Raw genomic sequence first — 14130 nt, 5'->3', positions numbered from 1 at the left:
CTATTTTCACTCTTATCTTGTTCTGTACCAGCATATTCCATGTACTCCTCCCCAAGATAAAACAGAGGAACGAGGTCCTGAACATTAGCAATAAGAGTTGTTATGTATCAGGCAGTGAGCATGTACCAGGCACTCACATTACCTCGTCTAATCTTTACAATAATCCAGTGAGATGGGAGCTATTATTATTCGTTTTATGGGTGAAGAAACAGAAGCACAGAGAGGTTAACTTGTTCAGACCATACAACTTGTGCTGTGGAGCCAAGGCTCAAATCCAAGGAGGCTGACCCCCAGCCCACCATGCTTGACACCACACTGGATCAGCATCATGAAGGGCATCACAGAATTCTAGCGGAAGGGGAAATGCTGTTTGTATTTCTATACTGCGTCAGCCACAAAATGGCTTCTTACTAAGTCACAGCTTTCAGCTACTTTCCCCAAACCAATACTACCTCCTCCCAGCTTGAAAAAAAATCTTAGAAAAGTCTGTTCTATGCTTACTCACTATGATTAGATCCCAAGGACCGGTAAATGAATCATCCGTAATTTGAAAAGCAATGAACTTGGAACCAGAAGACACTGATTATTAGCTCTATGACCTCAGGCAAGTCACTTCTCTGGGTCTCAACTTCTTCATGTGTAAACCAGAGAAAATAATAAGTAATTATAAGGACTACATAAGAAAACCTAAGTGGAAGTGGTTTGTAAAGTGAAAAGTAATATGCAAATTTGAGGAAACTTTTCGTGTTTATTTAAGGAGGGCCATTTTGAAATGGAGTCGATATCACTTAATTGAAAACGTAAGCAGCAAGATCTGATCATTCATTTTGTTTCTTGTGACTTATGACTTATATAATACCTTTCACTTCTGAATAAGAATTTTTATATAAAGATTTATTTTCTTTGGGGGTAAAGTTTAAAGAGACAACAGGATCCTCAAGCTCTGTTGATACAGGGTATTGGCAGCTCAGGCTGATACACCATAAAAAGAAGCCTTTAGAAGCTTGTGTATACATTGTAACACTATGCATCAAAACTTTAAAAATGTATACCCCTTAACCCAGCAAGTCCTCTTCCAAGAATTCATCTTATGAATGAATATTTAGTCATCTAGCATTTTTTTAATAATGAAAAACTGGAACCAATCAAATAAATAAGTATGGTCATTTGATAAAATACTCTATAGATAATAAAAGCCATTCTGTAAGAGAGTGACATTATTAATCTGGAAAATTATTAATCTAGGGAAAAGAAGTACAAAAAAGCAAAGTTTAAAAAGGAAGCTATAAAAATAGAATTACCATATAATCTAGCAATTCCATATCTGGGTATATACCCCCCAAAATTGAAAGTAGCATGTTGAAGAGATATTTGTACACCCATGTTCATAACAGCATTATTCACACTCTCCAAAAGATGGAAGCCACTCAAATGTCCATCAGCAGATGACTAGATAAATAAAACGTGGTATATACATACAATGGGATATTATTCATCCTCAAAAGGAAAGAAATCCTGACCCATGCTACAGTATGAATCAATCTTGAGAACATTATGCTAAATGAAATATGCCAAAAGAAATATGCCTTTACAATATGCCAAATGAAATATGTCTTTGCAAAAAGACAAATACTGTATGATTCAACTTACAAGAGGCACCTAGAGTAGTCAAATTCATAGAGACAGGAAGAGAATGATGGTTGCCAGGGGCCAGGGGGAGGAGGGAATGGGGAGTTGTTGTTCAACGAGTATAGAGTTTCAGCTTTGCAAGATGAAAAGAGTTCTGGAGATTGATTGCACAACAATGGAAATGTACTTAACACTACTGAACTGCACACTTAAAAAATCATTAAGATGGTGATTTTATGTTATGTGTATTTTGCCACAATTAAAATTTTTTTAAAGGCAAGGAGGAGTTAATGAGGCATATAGGGAAGAGCGTTGCAGGGAAAAAGAAAAAAGAAGAGTCACGTTAAAAAAAACATACAAGCACAGGAGAGCATGGTACATTCTGGGAACTGCATGTACTTCTACATGGCCGGATGGAACCGACAATTTAGGACTCCATACTCCGTGTTTAAGAATTTGGACTTTATCTAGAAAAGCAATATTGAGTTGATTTGCTTACGATTGCTTATTGAGTCAACAGTAGAATAGTGACAGGATCACTCAGACCTCCTGATTCCCACATTAGAGGATGTATGTTTTTGTAGACATATATGTTTAATAATCATCTTAAATGGGCAAACACCTATATGAAACACTAGTACTGCAATGCTTAATCCATTAATTGAATGGTAGCACACATTTTCCAAGAAATAAATATCACTCATTAAGATTCTTAATCTTCTGGGGCCAGCCCCGCGGCCGAGTGGTTAAGATCCTGCGCTACACTTCGGTGGCCCAGGGTTTCGCCGGTTAGGATCCTGGCTGTGGACCAGGCACTGCTCATCAAACTATGCTGAGGCGGTGTCCCACATGCCACAACTAGAAGGACCCACAACTAAAAGTACACAACTATGTACCTGGGGGCTTTGTGGAGAAAAAGGAAAAATAAAATCTTTAAAAAAAAAAAGATTCTTCATTTTCTATCAGTATTGCTTGTTAAGCCCCTTTGAAACTAAAAAATAAACGTAAATTCCTATTTTAAAAAAGAGGCTACAAAATAGCACGTACGATACTATTTTTGTAAGACAATGTGCACGGGAAATACTAGAAATATTTACAGCAAATGTTGGCAGTTATCTTTAGGTTGTGCAATTTTGGTTAATTTTTGTCTTTTTCCTAGTGCTTTTCTGTTTTCTAATGTTTCCTCACAGAGCACATAAACTAGAAGAAAATGTCACTAAAGAAAAAGTAATTCTAGGTTCACTCCATCCAATGGCAAATTTTTCAAGAATACTTTGGTAACTGTGTCAATCTATTCTTTTGAGTCCAGGAGCTATTAATTCCCCTACAGGTCAGCGTGGCTCTGCAGAAGGAGCTGGGAACGTCAGAGAGCAGCTGCTAACCCAGGAAGATCCTAGCCCTCAGTGCTTCCTTCTTCTCTCCCTCCCTCCTTTCCTTCCAGTGCCATTGATCCTTTTCAGTCCCCTGCTCAGTCAGACTGTCTTTCTAGAACTAACACCTGCTTGATGAGATCACTTCCCAAGTAACCTGATATCAGCGCGCTTAAGTACCCTGGGAGCAAAGTATGCTGGGAATTCCAAGATCTCTCAGAAATGGAGCCATGTTAGAGATCTAAATTCAGCTCAGAATTCCCTATCTTACAAAATGAGGCCATTTTGCAGAAGCTCAAGGAGGAAGGAAAGAAAAGGGAGGGAAATAAGATTGACAGAGAAATGTCAAAAGACGTGAGAAGGGGCCAGCCCTTGGCCGAGTGGTTAAGTTCACGCTCCACTTCCCAGCCCAGGGTTTCGCTGGTTGGGGTCCCAGGCGCAGACATGGCACCGATCAACAGGCCATGCTGGGGCAGCGTGCCACAAAAAACGACTAGAGGCACTCACAACTAGAATACACAACTAAATACTGGGGGACTTTGGGGAGAAGAAGAAGGGAAAAAAAGATTGGCAACAGATGTTAGCTCAGGTGCCAATCTTTAAAAAAAAAAAAAAAAGACATGAGAAGCTTACAGGGGAGGAAAGAGGGAAGGAAGGGTGTAGGCTAATTCCCAGGCCTCTGTGCACGAGGACATAGAACACGCTTCAGCAGGGACCTCAGTGAGATGCTGAATACAGCTTCTGATCGTGAAGGTCATCATGCTATCACATGTAACCGGAGAGACTCAGACTCCTTAGAAAACAGAGAGATCTAGAATCCCAAATCTGTACTAATAGGAAGCACCCTCGCTATGCCTTGCTTACCTCTGAACTTCCCAGGCCTCCTTGCTGCTTTTCATCCTCCTCTTCCCAGCCTGGAAACTTGTTCCCCGTTTTCCCTTTGGCTAATTTATCCTTCAGACCTCAGCGCAGGTTTTCCTTTCTTATCACGTATCACATTATACTTAAGTTATCTGTGTTGACTTCCTTCATTTAGCCATAAGCTCCTTGAGGGCAAGAACTGGACCATATTCATCTCTGTAATCACACTGCCTGGAACACAATAGGTGATATTAAATATTGAGTGAACTGAATTGACCTGATTGAAGAATTAAGACTTTTCTTTTTTTTTTTTCTGCTTTATCTCCCCAAACCCCCCCTGTACATAGTTGTATATCTTAGTTGCAGGTCCTTCTAGTTGTGGCATGTGGGACGACACCTCAACGTGGCCTGACGAGCGGTGCTATGTCCTCGCCCAGGATCCGAACCCTGGGCCGCTGCAGCAGAGCGTGCGAATCTAACCACTCGGCCACGGAGCCGGCCCCAAGACTTTTCTTGTTGCTAACGCTGTCACATTTCCTACTTGAAGGTGAGCAATTTTTTCACTAACAACTGAGCTTGGTGCCTTGATCAACCTCTAGAGCCTCCAGAGACCCAGCCTCCTTCTAGAGCCACCGAGGGCATTATCCATCAGCATCATCCCCAGGAACATCCTGTACCAGGCCCCTCAGACAGGAGGGGTTTCTTTGGGGCGGAAAGACTAATGCGGTTCTCCTGCTGCCATCACTAGCTCTGGACTGGCTAACACCTTTGTTATCCTCTAATATAAACCCCTGACCTAATCGCTTCTCTGGAAAGCCATCTTCATTTAAGAAGATCAGAGTTAAGAATTTTAAAACATTCTCCTCCTTGAGTATAGAGAATTCAGGAGTAAGAGTTTTCTCTGAATAGGAATCTCCCTTGCTCACTCCTGCTCAGCCTTCTCTCCACGACCAGCTTTATAAGGTGCTCAATGAGATTCCGTGCTCAGAGCCCACCTCCAACACACTGTACAATTTTGTTGACCAGCCGTTGGTTTGGCTCTGGAGAATAGCTCTACTGACCCCCAGTAACCTGTGTTCCTCAAGTGATCCCAGCCTAAAAAAGGACATGTGAACAGGCTGACCTCACAGTCAGCCTGGCCTGAGCTTGACCTCCACCTGATCTGAACTTCCTGGCACTTTGGACCAGAACAGCAGTAGCCACACCCAAGTTTCCAGTATAAGGTCACAATGCAAAGAAGGGGATCAAAAGCACTGGTCCAAGGAGATCCTCCTAAATGCTGTATTGTGTTTGAGTTTTTATTCTCTCCTGGTTTGTTCACAATTAACTTGCAAAGCTGAGTGAACAGATAGCTTCATGAACAGATATAATGAAATCTAGAGACCAGCTATAAGAATTATATACTCTTGCAGCATCTCCTTGGAAGATTTATCAAATTAAACGACTGGCTGTATTTCTTTCTAGCTCAATGTAGAGTCACCAAGAATGCTTCACTGTAAGAGGCTATCAGAAAATGGACTATCTCATCTATGAGATCTTTTATACAAATCTCATGGTAGCCACAAAACAAAAAATCAGAGCAGAGTCACAAGGCATAAATAAAGAGAAAACCATCACAGAAAACCACCAAACTGAAAGGGCAGTCAGAAATACAAAGGAAAAGAAACAATGGAAATAATACAACAACGGGAAAACAAGAGACAAAATGGCAGTATTAAGCCCTCATATATCAATAATCACTCTAAATGTTAATGGCTTGAATTCACCAATCACATGATAGTCCGGGGCCTGGCAGGGATGGGAGCAAGGAGGCCTGCAACTGCCCGGCACCAGCTCACCATCCTCATGAAGCTAAGGCCCAGCCTTGCAAGGGGCAGCTAGACAGGGTCCTCCTGGGTGCACCATCAGCCCTCTCTGACTGCAGGTACGGCTTCGGCTGCTCTTCTCCCCTCACGAGGCCCCGCCAGTCCTGTCTGGGTGTGGAGCATCCTGCAGCTGCCAGCCCAGACAACTTTCTCCAGCCAGTGATGCAGAAGAAATATACTTCTGCTCCTACAGTCTGCCTTCCAGTCTGAAATTGAGCTTTAAGATTGTTGGCATATGCCCCACTTAACCCCTTTTGGTTCCAGACACCCCATCCACCCTACAAAGCCATCTTTCAGAACAGGGGTATCATTTTAATGTCCTGTTTCTATCTTATCTCTTGCTAGTGTAATACTATGTATTTCACATCTGCTCTGGAAATATGTATTATGTCAGAAGGGGAAAAATAAAATTTGTATTTCTGTTTCCTAGTCAAAATAATAATAATAATAATGATTCACCAAACAAACTTTTGCCTTTCTTTTTCTGGTGTTTCATTTAACTGGTTTATGCCTCAGAGTAAAGCTATTATAATGACATTATCCTTCTAATGAGCAACGGTGCAATGCTTTCCTGATGGCAAATACCCAGAATTATGCAGTGTTTAAAAGCCACCACAACAGTAGGGAACACTCACTAATTTTTCTATGGCAAATACCCTAGTCGTATTCAAAATGAATGAGTGTAATTCTTTTCCTGTTTTTTTTTCAAACTTCTAATTCTTTTAATAAATCATAGCTCCTAAAAGGAATAAGCATAGTTCATTAGCAGTGCTAATAAAAATGTCATCTTCAGTAAAACTTACCAGAATATCATTCCCTGGAGCAAATTGTTTTCAGATGCTTTGTTTGCCAACTTTATTAATGAAAAACTTTGTGGTCTGGATTAGTAAATTGCACATAATTGAGAGAGAGAGAGGGGAGTAATCATCCTTAGACAAGTAATTATTTCTATAATTTTTTAAAAAAAGACTAACGATAGTGTTACGAACCTTCAGGGGTACTAAGAGGTTTTTTAAAATAAGAACACTAGTGTGAAAAGCATTATTATTGGTAATTATTTTTCTGCCATTAATTGCTGAAGGTTCCTTTTCATTCGTGTTTAACCAGGGAAATTTGAGAAGTTTGAAGTAAATAGTTTTCCGGCTATAGATGTAAACAATTACCCAAGATTTGAATTTCGGACTTCCAAGGCTTCAGCTATGTAGTTTCCTTCTTAGACAAGTTTGTCCTAGAGAAATACAATTCATTTTAGTGCCTCGCTCCTACTAGCATAATGCATATTAGTTGAACCTAATGAATGAAGCTTTTATTGAAGTAGCAGACTAAACAGTTATTCTGATATCATTTTTGCTCCTTTTAGGGAACTTTTTCTGTCATTGTGGAAATAAATGATGACCACCTGAATGAGAACAGTGACTATTTATTCAGAGCTTGCTATAGCTTGGGAGTCAGCTACCATCATTTGAGTTTGGCAGGGACTCAAAGGCAAGCAGGGAAGTGAGAAAGCTTTATTTAAAAAAAAAAAAAACAGGAAAGCTTCAGCTATGCTCTAATTGGAGGTTTTTGACATGGGAAAGCTGGAGGCAGGATAACTAGAGGCAGAGGATTCTATATGGTTGATTTGGGGAGCATATTTGGTTTTCTCTGGTTAGTCCTGAGTTAAAAGTAGGGGAAACATAGGGAAGCTGGCAGTCATGGACCTAGTCCTGATCATGCTAGACCAGTTGCTGCAGGTTGTGCTTTGGCACCCTGGGCTGGTTGCTGCAGAGGCTGTGGATCAGAGACCTACCGTCATATACAGCCTAGCCAGTATCTGTGTGTATGTTCACTCTCTCTTCATATATAGCAGTCAATTTCTTGAATTGCTTTCTCATCTCTATCTGCCTTGAAATCTCAAAATGTAGCGGCATGCAAAGTGATTTATCAAGCTATTAAAATCCACTCTTAAAGAGCGGGCATCAGAGATTGGGAGCAAAGATAGGGATGACGCATGAATTTTAAGTAAACACACTTCACCAGTGTTTGTAGTTTAATTTTTTTAACCATAAACAGATTTTACTTACATAATTTTTAAAATTATATATTTGTTTTAAAATATACCCTTAAAGAAAGCATCAGAATATAAACTAAGGCATAGTAATATTTTAAAACTGGATGCTAATGAAGAATGATTTTACTTGGAGTTTTTATGATTTAGGGGGGAGAAACTTGATATTTTCCCTCTCAAAAGATCTTCTGTTTCTAGGAATTTCAGGGACTCACATATTAAGTTGGAAAGGTTCTGAGAAGTAATTTTAAAATTGTCTATAAGCAGAACCACATTTAAAGTTTCCTAGAGAGAACATCAGAGACCCCTAGAAAAAGAGATTCTGTACTCTTTTTCTTTCCGGTCCTGTGATGACCACTTCCTCCAGCTGTCTTATTTTTCAGGAGGGATGGCTGTGGCAGGAGAAATTGGAGTTATCAGATTCTTTACATCTGCTTTCAGCAACGGAATTCTGCTTAAGGATTCAATGTGACATGGAAGTCATTGTGCATCACCTAGCTTCTCTTTACATAAATTTTTAAATAATCTTTATCTTTAATCAAATTATTGCATGCAAATAGTTTTTAAATGTCAAAGAGTGCTAAAAGTCTTACGGTAATAATAAAAAAATAGCTCCTTGCCCTCTCCTTCCCTCCCAACTGATCCCATCCCACTGCCGAGAAAAATCTTCAATTCTTTTAGCTGTTTCTTCTGGAATTTTCTTCTACACTACTAAATAATATAGAAGATCGACATCTTTGTTCAGCAATTGAAATCCTCAATTGATTTTTATCAACCTGAAACTATTAGTTTACTGATTCTTATCCTCCTATTACAATTATCTCTCTCTCTCTTTTTGTTGTTAAATCAGTTTCCATTACTATATTATGTTTTCATTATTAGGACTACAAAAATATTGTACTTTTGAGCCAAACAGTGGATAATGATTATATTTCCTTTCTTACACAATTTATTTTCCTGGAGTTAATAGATGCTTCTCATTTCCGTAGTTTTCTTTCAACATCTTCTTAAGTTTTCCACATCCTCCAACAGCTCTGAAAATCTCCTCTTGATACATTTTTCCATATGATCGAAACTATGAACTAGTTGACCAATTCTATGTCTATCTAGGATACATTGATCCTGAAGTCCTCCAACCCTCCAATTTGTACTGCTTTTTCTCAACGCCCTCCTCTATAGCTGTAGTCCTAAAATTGTCTTAAACCAGCATCCTGGGAATTCCCTTCACCTATTCCATACTGGATCCTCTTTCTTGGGTCCTACATCTCCTTTTTTGGTTTTGCCCTTATTTTGCTGGAGCACATCCATCTAGAAGCCTGAAAAAGTACGCAAGGGAGATAAATTTTTTGACAGACAAAATTTTTTAAAATTTTACCCAGATTGATAATCTGGTTAGATATGTAACTCTGAAGAAAAGTAATATTTCCTTAGAATTTTAAATGCATTGTTTTAGTCTTCTAACTTCCAATGTTATCAAGAACTCTGATGCCATTCTGATTTCCAATTCTTTGTACACTGACTGTTTTTTCTCTCTGGAAGCTTTTAGGATCTACATTGCACTTTTAGTGTTCTAAAATATCACAATGATGTGTTTTGGTGTGGGTCTTTTTACATTCATTATTGATGATGTTCAGTAGACCTTTTTTGATTTGTAGACTCTTTCAGTTTGGAGAAATTTCTTGTATTATTTACTTGTTAATTTCCTCCCCTGATCTCCCTTTTGGAATACCTATTATTTGATATCCCTTGTTCACCAAACATCTCATTTTCCTATATTTTCTTTCTCATTCTTTGTCTTTTCTTTCTGAAAATTTCTTTGACTTTATCTTCTGACCTTTCATCCAAAATTTTAATTTCAAAGAAATTTTTCTTCCTTTTTGTTTATAGTCCCCATTTTATGGATTTAATAGCTTCTCTGAGGACATTAATTATAATTCCTGGATTTTTCCTGTATTTCTTGCATTGACTCTGAACTCTGGTTTTCTTTGAGTTTTTTTTCCTTAGTTTGTCCATTTTTGGTCTCCATCTTCCATGATAGAGGCATTCCCCAAATGTCGGGTGGTCCTTGGTGGCCTCTTCCTGTTGAAAGCTGGAGAGATTGGAGTTCTGTGTACATGGAAGGAGCTTCTTGTCTGGTTAGCATTCTTGAAGGGCAACAAGGTGACCAACTTGACTTTTTTTTTCTTGCTGAGAAAGATTTACCCTGAGCTAACATCCATTGCCAATGTTCTCTTTTTGCTTGAGGAAGACTTGCCTTGAACTAACATCTATGCCAATCTTCCTCTATTTTTTTATATGTGGGTTGCCACCACAGCATGGCTGCCTACAAGTGGTGTAGGTCCATACCTGGGAACTGAACCTAGGCTGCTGAAGCAGAGCGCCCTGAACTTAACCACTAGGCCATGGGGCCAGCCCCTCAACCTGACTTTTTTAAAAACAGCTTTATTGAGATATAATTCACATACCATACAATTCACCCATTTAAACTGTACAATTCAATGGCTATTAGTATATTCACAGAATTGTGCATCCACAACCACTTTTAGAACATTTTCATTAACCTCAAAAAAATTCCTCACCACTTATCCTTCCATCACCAACCCCTCCCCTCTCCACGCCCCTCAGGCCTAAGCAACCACTTATCTACTTTCTGTCTCTATAGATTTACCTATAAATGGAAAAATACAACATCTGGTCCTTTGTAATTGGCTTCTTTCACTTAACATAATGTTTTCAAAGATTATCCATATTGTAGCATACATTAATACTTCGTATCTTTTTATTGCTGACTAATAATTCATTGTGTGGCTATATCACATTTTATTAATCCATTCATCAGTTCATGGACTTTTAGGTTGTTTTCACTTTTTGGCTATTACAGATACTGCTGCTATGAACATTTGTGTACAAGTTTTTGTGTGGACACATGTTTTCAGTTCTTTTTGGTGTATACCTAGAAGTGGAATTGTTGTGTCACATGATAACTGGATGTTTAACCACTTGGGAAACTGCCAGACCGTTTTCCAAAGTGGCTGCAGCATTTTACACTCCCATCAGCAACATGTGAGGGTTCTGATTGCTCCACATCCTAAGTAGCACTTGTAATAGTAGGCATGTCTTAATAGATATGCCTCTTTGATTATGGCCATCTTGGAGGGTGTAAAGTTGTATCTCATTATGGTTTTGATTTGTATTTTCCTGATGGCTCAGGCTAACCTTCATTGTGAACCTTCCAACTATAAGATTCTATTGATCTTTTTTCTCAGGCAATTCAGTTTTTCCACCTGGAGGATCTCTGCCTAGCCATGGCTCCTGGATCTAGAAGGAGGAAGAGGGCTGGTAAAGGAGAATCTCTGTGTTCAATGCGCATATTTTCCTTTAGTCTCCTGTTTTTAGGACTGTAACTCAGCACCATCTTCCTCTATGTCTGGTGTCCCAAAATCAAAAGCCTCTCTTATTCTCCAGCAAATAAAACTCTTGTCTTTTGGAGGAGTAGGGAAAGGTGGTCAGCGGTCTGAGTGTGTGGGAACCTAATATTTAACTTCTCCTTTTCTAGGTATTTAGCCCTTCTCTTGTCTTCACTTTCACCCCACCACACCTGGCTGTACCTCACCTTCCACGGCATCTGGAGCCTCTATGTCTTTAGCGTTTTTACGGTTCTTCAGGACAGGTGTACCTGCTTTTTTTCTTTTACTTTTTTTTAGATTTAAAGATTTACTTAAGAAATATTTCAAATATTCACAAAAGTACAGAGGAGAAATAGAACAGACAGTCTTGTATTCACCATGCAGAATTAACACGTTAGCACGTCATACACACACACACTTACACACACACACACTTACACACATTCTTCCCCTAGTTGTTCTTTTTTTGGTATCTTTTCTTTTCTTTCCTTTTTTTTTTTTTGGTATTTTACACTCTCCCAACCCCCAGCCTAGGCATTTGAATTTGACCATCTCTCCAACTACTTTCTGCCTTGTTGGGGGTGACTAAGCACTCTTATTTTCACTGAGGATGGAGGAACAAGTTTCTTCCTGTCCGAATATTTTGGGAATGATTTTCTGAGAGAAAAAAGAATAGAGACGTAGCTTTATTTTGCTCCCTTGAATCCAAGCTGCTCTAAATTATTATGGTAGCATTTCCTATTAAATATTTGCTCCTCTCGTATTCTTAAATTACTTTATTCATCTTCATTAGCAATGGATAAGGCCCTTTTTTATTTTTGTTTTTGTAATTATTTTGTTGTTCCCCACTAGCTTTGGGCTTGGCTTTATTTATTCATACAGTAATTTGCAATTTGAAATGATATCCAACTTGGGGAATTTTTGCAGGGTTTTAAAAAAGCCTATTTGGAAGTTTCTTCAATGTAGTCCAATTTATTTGAGGACATTTTGATCACAAATAGTTAATCTCAGTTGATAAAATTATCTTTTGGAAGGAATTAATCTAATTTAAAGGAAATTTAAATAGAAAGTAAGATTTAAATGATTCTTTGTCTTTACCGTTCTTCTTGTGAGCTTAAAATAAAAGGGAATAATAAAGGAACTCAGGGTTATACAACATGAGGAACAGGAAAATTACAGCTCTAGCGAGTGTCATTTCCCAAAAATGAAAGATTGGCACAGAAAGCTTTTGGAAGACTGTGGCAGTTTTCTGTGCTAAAAGAGATTGGTCACTGGACTCAGTCCATGTCCAATTATGAAGACTCTTTTGGCTTCTTTTGCATATCAGAATTCTATTAGCCAAGCCACATCTCAGAAGTGAAATACAAATCACTTCCTAAAATTCTAATAGCATTTCTTCAGATTCCAATTAAGGTTCCAAGTTTGTGTTTTGCACCCATGAAAGGATAATCTGACCAAGGGGCCCTATCCAGAGGCTTCTTTGAATAGACACTGGTAATCCTCTTGGCAGGGAGTGGGGTGGGGAGGCTGTCTCATGTAAGGAGATTTGAGTATAATCCTGAGGATTTCAATACGGGATCCTGCGGTTCTGTCAATGCCCCGAGTTCTTCAAAAGCAGAAAGGCAAATTTGGTTAAACTTGGAAATGTATGTTTAGAAAAGATTACTAATTCCCACTGCCTCTCCCCTCCAAGAGGAAGACTGATTACACCTGAAATGCCAGTAGCATTCCACTCTCAGGGAAAAGTCTTTTGATAACTGCATGCTGATACTGTCTCGGAGCTCTTCTGGAGCTTACTTCACATGTCTGTAAAATGAAAGGATGGTACTAAACGATGTCTGAGGGCCCTTCCAGGTCGGACGTCCCATACATCTGCGAAACCTCTCATTCGTACTCAAGGGTATTTGTCAGGGTAGAGGAAGGAGAGAAGGAAGCTACAGGGTTTTAAGTAAACAGCTTTGCATTAAAAAAAAACAAAACCAAAACATAACTCATTTAGTCATAACATATAACTAGGGTATGGATATTTGTTTCTTTGTGGTCAGAGGTGAAATTCCTTTTTCCATCAAAATTGTCTCTGCTGTTAAAAGAATTCAAATATACGATAAATAGGTAACAGACTAGCCCATTGTGCTTTATTCTATTAGTATCTCTCTTTCTGACTCTGTCTCCATGTCTGTCTCTCATATACACACGTACCCCTCTCCCCTCCCCCTACACACTGTCTGGGGTTTTTTTTTGTTTTTTATTTAGAAAGGAGTCAAGTAAAGAAAAGGCAACAAAGTCTAATAGAGAAAACAATGAACTATCATTCAGTCTCAGCTCCATTACCAGCTGACTGTGGCATCCTAGACTGGGCTATTTATTTCCTTCTTCCTCGGTGTCCTCCTCTGCAAAGCGGGAGATCGTAACCCGTAAGTTTATCTCATAGGTTACTGTGAGACTACAATGAATTGAATCTGGCTTTGAACACTGTATGAAGGGCTATACCAGTAAAAGAGTATCCCAGTTTAAATAGGAGGTGGTTATTCATCCTACACACATCTAGGGACCCATTACACCATCATATAGAAATTTGAGGGTAGATCATCCATTAAAAAGCATGAGTTTAGTGCCTAATTGTCACGAGATGGGCAACTGTCCACATTTTAAAGGGAATTGGTTTCAACTTGTACCTTTCATTCCGATAAGAATTATCTATGCGGAAGAAGGTCAGTCTCAGTACCACCTCAGCTGGGTAGAATGGATTCTGGATGTGGATAAAATGGTACCAATACCACAGCAGGAGCTGAAGACTCAAACACTCAGAACTGTGGTCTCAGAGGTCACTTAGTCCAACCTTCCGTCCTGTGTGTCTACCTCCCGTTGACAAGAAAGCCTTGCTGGATTCTTTCAGCCCCTGCTTGATAAGAAACTCTCACCACCTTGGGGCAGTTCTTTGAAATTTTGGA

The sequence above is a fragment of the Equus quagga genome, chromosome 4 (assembly GCF_021613505.1).
Source record: "Equus quagga isolate Etosha38 chromosome 4, UCLA_HA_Equagga_1.0, whole genome shotgun sequence".
NCBI classification, from domain to species: Eukaryota; Metazoa; Chordata; class Mammalia; order Perissodactyla; family Equidae; genus Equus; species Equus quagga.
Note: the sequence above shows the minus strand (reverse complement) of the source record.